General features: G+C 41.8%; 1 protein-coding gene across 1 annotated transcript in view; it reads right to left on the bottom strand.

The window, feature by feature from the left end:
* Positions 1 to 13,659, bottom strand: part of LOC147700437 (kelch-like protein 13) — a 427,954-nt gene extending 414,295 nt beyond the window's left edge. Inside the window, exon 1 of the mRNA XM_086933557.1 lies at positions 13,580 to 13,659. The gene's annotated coding sequence lies outside the window, so the exon portion shown is untranslated. The remainder of the gene's footprint in view (positions 1 to 13,579) is intronic.
* Positions 13,660 to 14,387: the final 728 nt, after the last annotated feature.

Genomic DNA, 14,387 nt, shown 5'->3' with positions numbered 1-14,387 from the left:
TATTACAAATAGCAGCGGTCATTACTTTCCAGCTACATATTCACTGCTTTCTCTTTAAGAACATTAGGTAGTTCCTATATTTTTGTTATTCTCACATTTTCTGTTACACATTCCGGGCGCGATTCACAGAACTAACTTAGGACAAAATCCTAAACTTACTACTTTTGGTATTTACAGAAGTTAGGATTTTGTCTTAAGTTTGTCTTAAGACAAACTTAAGTTAGGATTTTGTCTTAAGTCTGTCTTAAGTCTGTCTTAAGACAAACTTAAGACAAAATCCTAACTTCTGTGTATACCAAAAGTAGTATGTTTAGGATGTTGTCTTAAGTTAGTTCTGTGAATCGGGCCCTCCATGCTTTACGTCAGAAGTAGAGTACAATTAAGAATATCAGAAAAAGTGTTGGCGTTTACAACTCACATTAATTCAAAAACCTTGAGTAAGACCTGCCAGGTGGACTATTTCAAAGTACTCAAAATTACAAAAGTCATTTGCTCTGAATGAAATTTCATGTACTATTGATTTTGGTCCAACAGGTAACCTCATGCACCACACAGGACAATCAATGTCCAGCCTAAATTCATGTGGCATTGGTAGTTAAAAGGGTATTAAGCAATCTTGAATTTTTATAAATGCATATATTTTACAAAGTTAATAAATTGGACCTAGCCGCAAGGGCAGCACTGTGCTTTACAAAGAAAATGTTGTTAATACAAAAAACATGAAGATAACACGAGGTTAATGAAGTGAAGGGGTCACAGGGTCAAGACAGAGCATGGGTGCAGGAAGGACAGGTTATTTGAAGAGGTTGAAGATTAGGCTAGAAACTCTTTTTGAAGACATGAATCCTGGACTCTTTTCATACATGAACACATCAGGGCTAGAGTCCCACATCTGGGGCAGGCAGGAGGAGGCCTGGGTGGAGGTTTCTTTTTCCTGATTTAGGGATTTCGAGAGGGAGATGTGTTTTTAGCTCTTGGATCTTTCACTGCCAGCTGTGTAGAATTTCTATTTGGGGTAAGATAGAAGACCCCAATGATGACCCTGTGTGTAATTCAGGTTAATATCAGGCTAATGTCTAGAATATAAAATGTAACATATTGATATTAACAAAATGTTTTTTTAACATGTTTGAATTTATGTAAAAAGGAGTTTGTTTTTTAAAGTTCAGATTAGTAGGTAACATACTCTAAACATGTTTGGGGGTTTTCAAATAGTTACAAATGCTGTTTGGGATTTTAAATAGCGTGGATTGATATTTACAGGCTTAACGTGTCATCAGGGCGATTTAATAAATATTGGAGTCATTTGTAAAAGATGTAGGGGCCTGATTTACTTTAGTAGGCACATACTAAGACTATTAGAAGTTGTGCATACATCTGTTTGAAAATGACACATGTTGGGGGTATTTTCTAAATGAACCAACCAGAAGAGACATCACTTGTGACTCCCATAAGTAAGACGCATAGGAGGATGGGGTTTTACAAAAAAGCAACCCTGCAGCAGCTTTGTGGCTTCCATACTTCACACATTGTTTAAAATACAACATTTTCCTTTAGAGAGTGACACATTCATGAACCAACGTAAGAATCGATTTTTTCTCTCACTTCAGACTGTTGTCCACCATGCACCTTCGTTCCCTCCCCTTCTCCAGGTGAAAACTTGAGTGATGGGGCCCCTAACCCCTATTTCCTGCAGTAGTGTTATCTGAAACCTTCTGGTCTAACTGAGCAGTGCAGAAACATGTTTCAAATCCACCTACAACTGTTTGGAAATACCCAACAATTCTCCTGAAGAGGTGTAAGATGTGGGCACCACATTTACATGGGATTACCCTGACCACAGCTGACGCCCCCCAGTGAAACCGACAAGACATCCGAAAGTGTGTAAATATTGAAACATGAGCTCGTCGCTTTGGACCTGACTTACGCCAGTTTTAGAATGTTCTTAATTATAGTGTAACTTGTGCAAGCCTTTATTACACTAATCTGTTGAAGTAAGACAGTCCTAAACATTGAACTCTCCCTTGAACTGGGCCCTAACAATATCGAATTCCTATCTACAAACAGGTAAGTACAAAAATATCGAATCAAAAATATAGTTTTAAAAAATATAGTCAGATTTGTTTTAAATGTCTTAAAAGTAATTTAAAACGAATGAAATAATAAATATTACATTTACTGTTACCACTCCAGTGAGTGCAACAGTAGGGAAAGCATTGGATAGCGTAGGGGTAAAAATTACTATTCCCACTCCGGAGAGTGCAACAGTAGAGAAAGCGTTGGATAGCGTAGGGGTAAAAATTACTATTCCCACTCCAGAGAGTGCAACAGTAGAGAAAGCGTTGGATAGCGTAGGGGTAAAAATTACTATTCCCACTCCAAAGAGTGCAACAGTAGGGAAAGTGTTGGATAGCATAGGGGTAAAAATTACTATTCCCACTCTGGTGAGTGCAACAGTAGGGAAAGCGTTGGATAGCGTAGGGGTAAAAATTACTATTCCCACTCCGGTGAGTGCAACAGTAGGGAAAGTGTTGGATAGCGTAGGAGTAAAAATTACTATTCCCACTCCAGAGAGTGCAACAGTAGAGAAAGCGTTGGATAGCATAGGGGTAAAAATTACTATTCCCACTCCAAAGAGTGCAACAGTAGGGAAAGCGTTGGATAGCATAGGGGTAAAAATTACTATTCCCGCTCCAGAGAGTGCAACAGTAGAGAAAGCGTTGGATAGCATAGGGGTAAAAATTACTATTCCGACTCCAGAGAGTGCAACAGTAGAGAAAGCGTTGGATAGCATAGGGGTAAAAATTACTATTCGATATTAAATTACTTACCTTCAATTCGATATTTTTCCCCACTATATTCTGTCCATTCGATATTTTGTCCATTCTATATTTTTGTTGCCCTAACGGGGGTATAGCTATTATTAATGCAGTCCTGGCATGTGAAAAGCCCTCTGTACCCCAGTCATGGTTGTGCTTCAGTTCCTAACCAGGGAAGAGTGCAATGTGCTTAGGGCCCCTGGCATTCTTCCATGCCACCAGCCCCGAAGAGATGTAAACAGATTTAACAGATTCGAATTCATAATGAAAGCTCATTTTAAACTTCAAAATAACTTTAAAAAGTTTGCAGAAACTAGAAATAATTCCATTCCATTAATAATGTTTCATCATTGCAACCTATTAAAACCTGTTAAAATATACATGGAAACAAAAAGTAATCCAAGCAAACCAAGCAGGTGCAAATGTTCAATAGTTTTGCATTCACAAGAAGGCTCAGGACCAGGTACAACTAAAGCTGCCTCTCTGGATAGCAGTTTAATTCAGGATCCAGCATTGTATGCGCTTGATAAATGTAAATAAATTGAATATTAAAGTAAATAATAAATATACAAATACAAAGGCACATTTAATTTAACCAAAGGCCTCTTTAACAGTCGTGGAAGGATCGTGTTCCTCGGATATGACCGAAAAGGCACAGTAATGCCTGGACTCAAACATAAAAACTGGGGAGTTTGTTTAATGTTCTCAGAGTTGTTCCTCCTCCATTTTGAGTAAATCTTTACCATTGAAGAAAGGGGATGGAACCTACTCGAGCTCGGTCCTAAATGGAGCAGCCGGGTCCACACGCTAAATGCTGACCCCCCCAAAAAAAACTATCAAGCAGTGTCACTGGTGGCATGTTTAGTCACTGAAGGTGAACTCATGCTTGACTGTCAATCAATCAATCAATACATCAATCAGTATTTGTAGAGCGTGGCTTATCACCTGTGAGGGTGTGGGGTTCACCCATGCAGAGTTTCTCAGAGTTTCTTCATCGGTCGCGGGTGGTCTCGCACCAGGCAGGTTGAATTATGATGAGGAGACCCGCGGGTCTCTTTTGGCATTGACTGCCAGGGCAGGACTGGGTGGGTTTAAAATATTGGCCGATGTATGGGGTAAAATCAAACTGTACGATGAGGACTGACCTATAGGCCTATAGGAACTAAGACTGCCTGAAGCAGGATCAATGAGAAGGCCCTTTGGTGACCAGCACATGTCAGTCCCCACCCCCACGTCCCCTCCCCCCTGCACTGCTCGTCAGATACCGCCGAAGGGGTCTGGGAGAGGAAAAGGACCTCGCGCTGTGAGTGTGCTGTGAGGAAGGGGTTAACTCTGTTTCAGCTTCCGTAATAGAGTAAACAACCAATCTCAATACACTTCCGGGGTCAGGTTGGGCAAGAGGAAGCTAAACAACAAGCCGGTCACTTTGTGGATTTCTGTGGCGTTTTTCTTTTTGCTTTCACTTTCATTTTCACATCTCTTTCTCATGCTTTGAAAACTAACCCTGGCTTTTCATCATCTGAAGACCGTGTCTGAATACTAATATCAGGGATAACTAATGTACGTCATTATGTCAAGAGAATCATTACATTGAACTGCACTGAACCAACCTGTATTAGATCCAACTGTTTGGACGGAGCGGGCTGCATTGATTTGTATTGACTTGATATTGGAGAGTATTTAACACTAGACTCTTCTCAAATCTCAATTCGTTTTTGCAGCTGGAGGAGGGGGCATCCTCTCCTTGTGGGCTGGGGTTTATTGACTATACTCACTAGAACCTAGGTCATAGAAGCTCCCATGAGGAAGAGCAGTGACTCCCAAATGCAGAACTATAAAAGGGGTGCGGTGGAGAGAGTGAGGCAGAGAAGACACAGCTCTCTTTCACAAGGTGAGGACAAAGGCTGAGCTCAGCTTGGTCACCAGAATGTCCTACAACACATTGAACAATTCTAGCAGATCCCATGATGGGCAACGACACAAACGAGGGGGCGCGAGGCTTTATCACTCCAAACGAGGAGACACGAAGCTTTATCACTCCAAACAAGAGGGCGCGAGGCTTTATTATTCCAAACGAGGGGGCGCAAAGCTTTATCACTCCAAACAAGAGGGGGCGAGGCTTTATCGCTCCAAACAAGAGGGCACAAGGCTTTATCACTCCAAACGAGAGGGCAGGATGTTTTATCACTCCAAACGAGGGGGCGCGAGGCTTTATCACTCCAAACAAGAGGGCACAAGGCTTTATCATTCCAAACGAGGGGGCGCAAAGCTTTATCACTCCAAACGAGGGGGCGTAAAGCTTTATCATGCCAAACGAGAGGGAGCAAAGCTTTATAACTCCAAAGGAGAGGGCGCATAGCTCAATCACTCCAAATGAGAGGGCACAAGGCTTTATCACTATGAGACTGCCTAATCGAGCGTGGTGTGTTAAGATTTCAATGAAGAGGTTCAGAATAGCTCTCACTACACATGTTTATGGGGATTCAGTAACCACCACGTGATCGAGGCACTATGGGTTCAACCAGACCAAGTTGAAGTTATTAGACATTAAGGAGATTGTCCTGTCCGATGGGTCTGCTGATGCTGATTACTCAGAGGGTTCTTCAGCCGCTGACCCTCAGTAGTTAAACTGCTAGCTTGGTGTAAATAATGACTACATCAGTAGAGGGGTGGTTTGAACCCACAGCCAGAGGGTCAACGCAATCATCTTACGGCCCTTGACACAAGCATCTACCTGCAGGTAACATGTATATAATGACCCACAGGGCCCACAGACATGATTACCCCGGTGCCATTAGCTCTGGGACCCCTCGGGTACCGCAAGACCACCTGACTGTGCACAGCGGGAAACACCACCCCCAGAGGTTCAGAGTTAAATGTTCCACAGGGACTTTAATCTAAACACAAAAATCTACCCAGACCCTGTAATGATCCTATAATGACCTACCAAGACTCTGCAATGATCCTATAATGACCTGCCCAGACCCTGCAATGATACTATGATGACCCTTTAGAGAATGACCCGCCTCATACTGTAAACATCTACCCTGCGAGGGGCACCACACTGTAAAACATCTTTTTTTTTTTAAGTTTGAGTTTATTGAAAAACAAGAGAGCAAGAACAGCATATACATTTTAGGTTTAGAGAGTTGCAATTAACATAAGATATGTTTAAATAATAAGAAAAAACACTGCTATAATAATTATTCTGTATGTAAAGTGAGGAAGGGGAATAAAGGGGGCAAACATAACCTAATTCTACAGAAATTTTTGAGAACGAAACAACAAAGTATAAAATTAAACACTATAATTATAGAAAAATGCCTAGGAATTAAGAGAATCACAATATAAACTAATTCTAGTACATAGGCAAGAATACAAATATCTTAATTTTTATGAGAAAAGACAACATGGTGAAATTAAGGCGGGTTTCGGATCATCTGCAACATTAACAACATTAGAGGTGGATCAGGATAAATATGTAGTAAGGGGGAGCCATAAGAGGTCTCTCTTAATAGCTAAAGAAATAGGGGTGACAAAATTGGTATCAAGCCTGTGATGAAAGCATATGGCGTTCCACCAAGCTCTGAAAGTAACCTTGTCTGCTTGTTTCCAATTGGAAGTTATTAGATGTAGAACTACAGCCAATAACAAATCTAATAACTTAAAGTTGGTTGGTGATTGAGGCCAATGAGAAGTCAGGGAACCTAAAAAAATATTGAATAAGGAGAAGGAAATGTTGACTTTAAAGAGCTTTTTAATCTGGGATTAAACTAGTTGCCAGAAATGAGCGATACTAAGACATTCAAATAACAAAGATTTTAAATCTACATTATAACAAGAACAGGACCAACAGATAGATGAAGTAGTGTGTGAAAAGGAAGCTAATTTTGCAGGGTAAAGTAAAAGTCGTTGACAAAAAAAATAAGGATTTGAGAAGTGTTAGCAGCTCTTGAGGTTTTATAAATTTTGAGCCACAATTTGTCCCATACGGAGGTTGGCCAGCATTGTTGGAGATCTTTTTCCCATGCCAATACAGTTTTTGACTTGAGTCTCTCTAAGGGTGATAATAGACACTTAGAAGTAGAAGAAGCCGAAGGAGATGAGTCCAAAATGGAAAAAAGAGAGGAGCATGGTAAAGGAAGAGCGGGATTAGTTGGTAATGTAAGCAGGTATTGATTAATAGAAGGAAGCAGAGAATTATATTGTTTACAAAAAGAATTAGGTAATGAAAATTTCGTTTGAAGATCAGCGATGGATAGGGGAAGAATATTATTTAAAAGTTGGCAAATCCAGAGTAAACCCTTGGATCTCCAAGATGTCCAATAAATGGTACGATTCTTGATGCATAATAACTTATTGTGCCAAATAGGTTGTTGTGACAGAGAAGCAATAGAAGGATAAGAAAAAGGTAGATAAGGGGTTAAAATCTAACGGGAATAAGAAATAATGGGGGAGTGAATAGAAGAAATATTGTTGGTGAAAGCAAGAAACTCCTGAAATGCAAAGAGGGGAAAGTATAGATTTCTCTAAAGAAATCCACACAGGGGTATGAGTGGGAAATTCTGAAGAAAGCCAACAGGAAGTTTGTTTTAGAGAAAAGGCAGAGTGATGAGATTTGAAGTCTGGTAATCGAGGACCTCCATTAGATTTGTCCTTTTTTTTAAAAAAGGACAAGGATATTCAAGGGATTTGTCCTTCTATAGAAATTTAGTTAAAAGTGAATCAATTTCTTTGAAGTAATGTCCAGCAATATGCACAGGAATCATAGAAAGAGTGTATAAAATCAATCTTAATCTAATCCAGTCGGCCCCACCAAGATAGAAAGAGGAAGCCAACGAGTAATACTATCATTGAGCGATTTTATAATATGATCAAAGTTTAGTTTTATAGTGACGGGGATAGATGAAGAAAATCATAGACCTAGATATTTGACTTTAGAAGTTTGCCATGAAAACCCGTATGAGTGAAATGGTGTTTAAGGCATAAAACATTGAGTGGTGAAACATCACATTTATCCGGATTAAGACGATACCCTGATAGTTGAGAAAAAATATTAGAACAATATAAAAGGATATCATATGTGTAACCAGACATTTTGACCTGATGAGAATTAAGTTGAAAACCACAGATCTGAGCATCTTGTCTAATTTTAGTTGGACGGGGCCCCAACGCTATTACAAATAATAACGGAGATAAAGGACACCCTTGTCTTACTCCTCTAAGAAAAGAAAAACAACCTGAGGTTTTACCATTAACGAAAATAGATGCTCTGGGTCCCAAATAAAGCAAAGAAATCAAGGAGATCAATTTAGGAGATAAACCTATCCATTTTAAATCATGAAACATAAAATCCCAACCAATCCTGTCAAATGCTTTTTCAGCATTCAAAGCTATGGCAGCAATAGGGTAATCTAAGGATTAACCCCTTCCATGCTGATGACAGAACGGTTCCGTCATCAGCGTCGGTTGAGCTGTGCTGATGACGGAACCGTTCCGTCATGACTCCGCCCGCGCAAGGCGGAGTCAGCATGGGCGGGGAATTCGCGCTGCACGGAAGCGGTTAAACCTTGATAAGGACATTAAAGAAGATTCTAGAGTTATCGGAAGATAAGCAACCTTTTATAAGGCCGGATTGCTCAGGTCCAATAAGTTCAGGTAAGACAGGATCGATGTGTAATGCAAAAATGTGTGCAAAAATCTTATCGTCGGTATTGACTAAGGAGATGGGACGGTAATTTTTACAAAGAGAAGGGTCTTTGTTGTCCTTTGGGTCAGCCATATCAAAGCATCTTGAAAAGTGCCATGAGACGAACCGTTTGTAATAAAGGAATTAAATAAGAGTAAAAGATTTGGAAGAAGAAGCTTAGCAAAATAGTCATAAAACTCAAAGGTAAATCCATCAGGACCAGGGGTCTTCCCTCGTCCCAAGACCAATATAGCATGAATGATATTAGTTAATATAAAATCAAGTTCAAAAGAATCAAAATCAATAAGATGAGAGGGAGGAGAATTAATAGATTGAAAATAAGAGGATAAATCTGTTTGGGTTGGTTTAGTTTCTGGAGTATATACATTTTTGTAAAAGGAGACAAATTCATTTAAGATATCCTCTTCTTTAAATAGAAGAGACCCGTTAGTACTTTGTAGAGATTCTACTTTAGCTCTTTCTTTCTTTATTTTTAAGTAGTTGGCCAATATTTTCCCCATTTTATTTTGGCCACCATAATAGCGAGCACTACTCTTTAAAAGATAAGAAAAAACAGCTTTTGTAGAAAGCCTGTTAAGAGTAAGATTGGCGTCAATAAGATTTTTTAGGAACGATTCAGAGTTCGAGTGGTATTAAGTATATTCCAATTGTTTGATTTTATGAAGTAATTGGGTAGATTGTACCTCAAAAGATTTTTTCTTTAGGGAGACAAAATTCATTATAAATCTTCTGGTGGCCGCCTTAAAGGAATCCCAAATCATAACAGGAGAAGAGTCTGGAGTTGAAATAATAGCAAAAAACTCAGAGGCAAAACAACTGAATTGGCTAGAAAAGTTATGGTCCGCAAGTAATGAATTATTAAAACTCCACCTACCAGTATGTGGGGTAAAAGGTATTAGATCAAAGTCAACAAAAACTGGGGCATGATCTGAAATTAAGATAGATCCTCTCTCAGAATGAAGGGCATGTTGAGCTTAAGGTTTAATAGGAAAGAGATAATCAATACGGAACTGTGATTGATGTGGAGGTGAAAAATAAGGATATTCTCTGAGCTCTGGAAGACAAAGTCTTCAGATATCGACAAGAGATCTACGGCGTATGGTGGAAGTGTTTCCCAAACTATGCGCCGTGGCTCCCTGGGGAGCCACCAAACCTAGACAGGGGAGCCGCACACCAAGCACTTAATGCATTTAATGTAAAGGGTCTGTTGGCTTCAGTTAAACTAAATAGACTTAAACGCACAATTTGTAAGTGACATGCTAAAGCTGTAAACTTAGTGCTTAATTGATGGCATGTCGAGGGAGATGACCTCCACATTTCCCTGGATCCCCACGTTCCAACACTCCCAAAGTAAGCAGAAGATGCCCGATTAATTTTGTTAGACTCGTTAATAGTTAAATTTATTTCCAAATGTATTTTACACCAATGCAAGTTATCAGGAAAGTACAGTTGTCCTCTCTGTTAAACACACTAAGTATTATTAAATATTGACATTTGTACTTGAATCATTAGTACTTTCAGGACACATTTCTTTTCAGTGTACACACATTTCCAGACAGGCCTACTCTCTCCTTGAGCACAGGGAAGTAAAACACTGTATACGACATAATGACCAACAATTGGAAGCAAGCAAGAGGGGCGTTTAAAAAAAATAAAATCTGAGGAATTTATTTTACTTGCATTGATTTGGTGGCAATTTTATAGAGGATATGTATGCACAATAGAAGCTACCCTGATTAAAAATCTGATTCTGTAATCAGGCGCACTACGCTTCCTTATGTGGGGTGCCAGGCATTTAAAAAAATGTGAAGGACTGTCTTCATACACCACCTGGTGCCAAGCTTCATCATTGGCAGTTCTCGCTCCATAGAAACCACGTTTGATTGAGAGCGGAACTTTACCTGAAGACAGGGAGGCACTTCTAAGAACTAAGCGGGGGGACCAGTGAAAAAGAGTTTAAAAATTATTGCAAACACCAAACGTAGTTTATTTGTTAGATGTTGGCTTCATATTAAAACTAGAGTGTTGGGACCAGAGGGTTTGGTACCCCATCCCCATCCATGTCGTCAGCATGTTTCTGCCGTGTCGGCCCAATGGGTCCATGGCATTCATCAGGACGAAAAATAAGGGCTCCTATCTAGTCTCTTGAGACTAAGATGTGCCCACCATGTAGGCTGACCATTGAAATATAGGGTTTTTCTTGAAACCCCAGATCATGGGGTTGAGATGCCCCATGGGAAGGGGGAATGAGGGACCCCTGCAGTCACACTTGCCTCAAGGTATGCCCATGCCTCTTCCCTGCTTAGAGAAGAGACAGCAAAAATAAAGATGTATGTGGTTTCAAAAATCGTGAGATCCCCTGCGGAGACAGGTGTGTTTGCACATATGACATGGGTAGAAATGGAAGTGCATGCACATATTCTTCAAGCGCAGACACACTTTAGCAACGGGGCCTTCATTCCTAGAGGTGCTATCTAAGCACTGTAAGTGGGATAAAAAAAGTTTGAGAGGGTACCATAAAAAGGGCATGGGCAAAGAAGTGCAACTAGGAATATTTTATTACAGGCACCGCCTTAGTAATAAGAAACACCCTTTGTATATGATTATAATCCCTTCATCAGCTTCATCACAAATATTTTCAGGAAGAAAAATGCAAGTACCCCCAAGGCCGGGCCCGCCCTCCGGAAAAGTAACAATTGGGAGCCACGGGCAATGGCCAATGGGTCAAGGGAGCCGCAGGTCAAAAAAGTTTGGGACCCACTGCAATAAGGGGTCATGAATTTGACTGCAATCGCTGCCAAAAACTATATAATCATCATCATATAAAATTAATTTATCAGAGATCTGTGTCCAGAAAACCTTATCAACAGTACCAGGGCCATATACATTAAAAATAACTAAGGGTATTTTATCGATAAGAAGTTTAACAATAACCCAACGTCCATCGGAATCAGATTCTTTATGAACAACGGAAACATTAAATTTCTTATGACAAACAATCAGAACTCCATTTTTCTTTCCTAGAGCCAGAGAAGGAAAAAATCTTTCCCACCCAGCATTTCTTTAGTTTAGAAGCTTCAGCCTCGGATAGATGGGATTCTTGAAGTAGTGCAACGTCAGTTTTTAAATTAGCTAAGTGAGCTAATACCCCTTATCTTTTAATGAGATTACTTAATCCCTTGATTTTCCATGTACTAACTCTGAATGTGAGTACAAAGCATTTACTTGAGCATTCTCTAAGCAAACAGAGACAAAATCACTCTTTGAATTAAAATTATGTGGAAGAAAAAGAATGTAAAGAGAAAAATATTGTTTGAACAAGAAAGAAAGGAACACTTTGAAACATCTACCCTGCCGGCACCATACGGTAAAACATCTACCGTACCAGGGGCGGGAAACACCCTTTACAATGCACTACCTTTACAACGCAGTCATTAAAACGCAACATCCTTTACATCGCATGCCATTACAATGCAGCCATTACAGCCATGTCACTGCAACGCATGTCATTACAAAGCATGTCACTACAACACAAGCCATTACAATGCATTAAAAGGTAAGTAATGGGGAATAGTACTTTTTACCCCTACACTCTCCAACACTTACCCTTCTGTTGCCCTAAAAGTATTATGCATCATGCACCACACTGTAAACATCTACCCTGCCAGGGGCGCCACACTGTCAAACATCTACCCTGCCAGGGGCACCACACTGTAGAACATCTACCATGAGAGGGGCACTACACTGTAAACATCTACCCTGCGAGGGGCACCCACTGTAAACATCTACCCTGCCAGGGGCACCCACTGTAAACATCTACCCTGCCAGGGGCACCACACTGTAGAACATCTACCCTGCCAGGAGCACCACACTGTAAACATCTACCCTGCCAGGGGGACCACACTGTGAAACATCCACCCTGCCAGGGGTACAACACTTTAGAACATCTACCCTGCCAGGGGTACAACACTTTAGAACATCTACCCTGCGAGGGGCACCACACTGTCAAACATCTACCCTGCCAGGGGCACCCACTGTAAACACCTACCCTGCCAGGGGCACCACACTGTAGAACATCTACCATGAGAGGGGCACCACACTGTAAACATCTACCCTGCGAGGGGCACCACACTGTAGAACATCTACCCTACGAGGGGCACCACACTGTAAACATCCACCCTGCCAGGGGCACCACACTGTAAACATCTGCCCTGCCAGGGGCACCACACTGTAAACATCTACCCTGCGAGGGGCACCCACTGTAAACATCTACCCTGTCAGGGGCACCCACTGTAAACATCTACCCTGCCAGGGGCACCACACTGTAGAACATCTACCCTGCCAGGAGCACCACACTGTAAACATTTACCCTGCCAGGAGCACCACAGTGTAAACATATACCCTGCCAGGGGGACCACACTGTGAAACATCCACCCTGCCTGGGGCACCACGCTGTAAACATCTACCCTGCCAGTGGCACCACACTGTGAAACATCCACCCTGCCTGGGGCACCACACTGTAAACATCTACCCTGCCAGGGGCACCACACTGTAAACATCTACCCTGCCAGGGGCACCACAGTGTAAACATCCACCCTGCCAGGGGCACCACACTGTAAACATCTACCCTGCCAGGGGCACCACACTGTAAACATATGCCCTGCCAGGGGCACCACACTGTACACATCTGCCCAGCCAGGGGCACCACACTGTAAACATCTGCCCTGCCAGGGGCACCACACTGTAAACATCTACCCTGCCTGGTGCACCACACTGTCAAACATCTACCCTGCCAGGGGCACCACACTGTAAACATATATCCTGCCAGGGGCACCACACTGTAAACATCTGCCCTGCCAGGGGCACCACACTGTAAACATATATCCTGCCAGGGGCACCACACTGTAAACATCTGCCCTGCCAGGGGCACCACACTGTACACATCTGCCCTGCCAGGGGCACCACACTGTGAAACATCCCCCCTGCCAGATCAGTCATACTGCACAGATAGCCTCCCTGGCATGCTGTGCCAGGGCAGTCGCCGGCTCACCGTGCTGTCGCAGGGGCTGTGTTGGGGGTCTTTAGGCTGGTGCTGTCGGCAGAGGGGCGAGGGGTGGTTGTGTCTCCTCCTTCAACGCCTCTGAGCTCGGTTTAGCCCTGAGAACAGACTCTCTGCTGGGACTGAGCTCTCACCACAGTTCACACATACACTTCCTGTAGCACGCTACTAACCACAGAAAGTAGGGGGCCGGGGGTGTGCAGTGCACAGCGCCTCTACACCACGTGCCTTCCTCCTGCAGCAGCCAATGCTTGTTTGCTCCTCGGTTCTAGAGCATCAGAAGCGTTGTTATCTCTGAAACCTAGAACCCCCATCGTAAGTTGGAGAGATCCCTACAGAGCCTGATCTGCTGCAGGGCACAGGGTTTCCCATGACCGGCCGTGGTGGGATCAAAGACAGCAGTGCTTTCCCCAGTATGAAAGTAACGTTTATTTAGATATAGTAATCTATTAAACTATATATAAAACAGCTTCAATCGTTTGACAGTGTCTTTTTAGTGAGATTAACTATCGACCGAGGTAAATCACTACATCTAAATAACTTCATAGACGTTTGAGTAAACATAGCATTGTATTTTGGAAATAAGGGTTTTAAAATCCTTCTCTGCAGATCTAAAAACATTTAAGCTGTCCAACAATATGTGAACACAGAAAGATGTAGAACTAAATACACAAATACCATTCCCCTTGTTATCTTTGACCATAGTTGCCCATATCAAGCACGAGAACAGAGGATGGAATCATATATTGGATTTAAAAATCTCTTATGTCAGAGAATTGTCAGAGAATTGTCTGCCAAC

The sequence above is a fragment of the Lissotriton vulgaris genome, chromosome 8 (assembly GCF_964263255.1).
Source record: "Lissotriton vulgaris chromosome 8, aLisVul1.2, whole genome shotgun sequence".
NCBI lineage: Eukaryota > Metazoa > Chordata > Amphibia > Caudata > Salamandridae > Lissotriton > Lissotriton vulgaris.
Note: the sequence above shows the minus strand (reverse complement) of the source record. Positions and strands in the feature narration are given on the sequence as shown.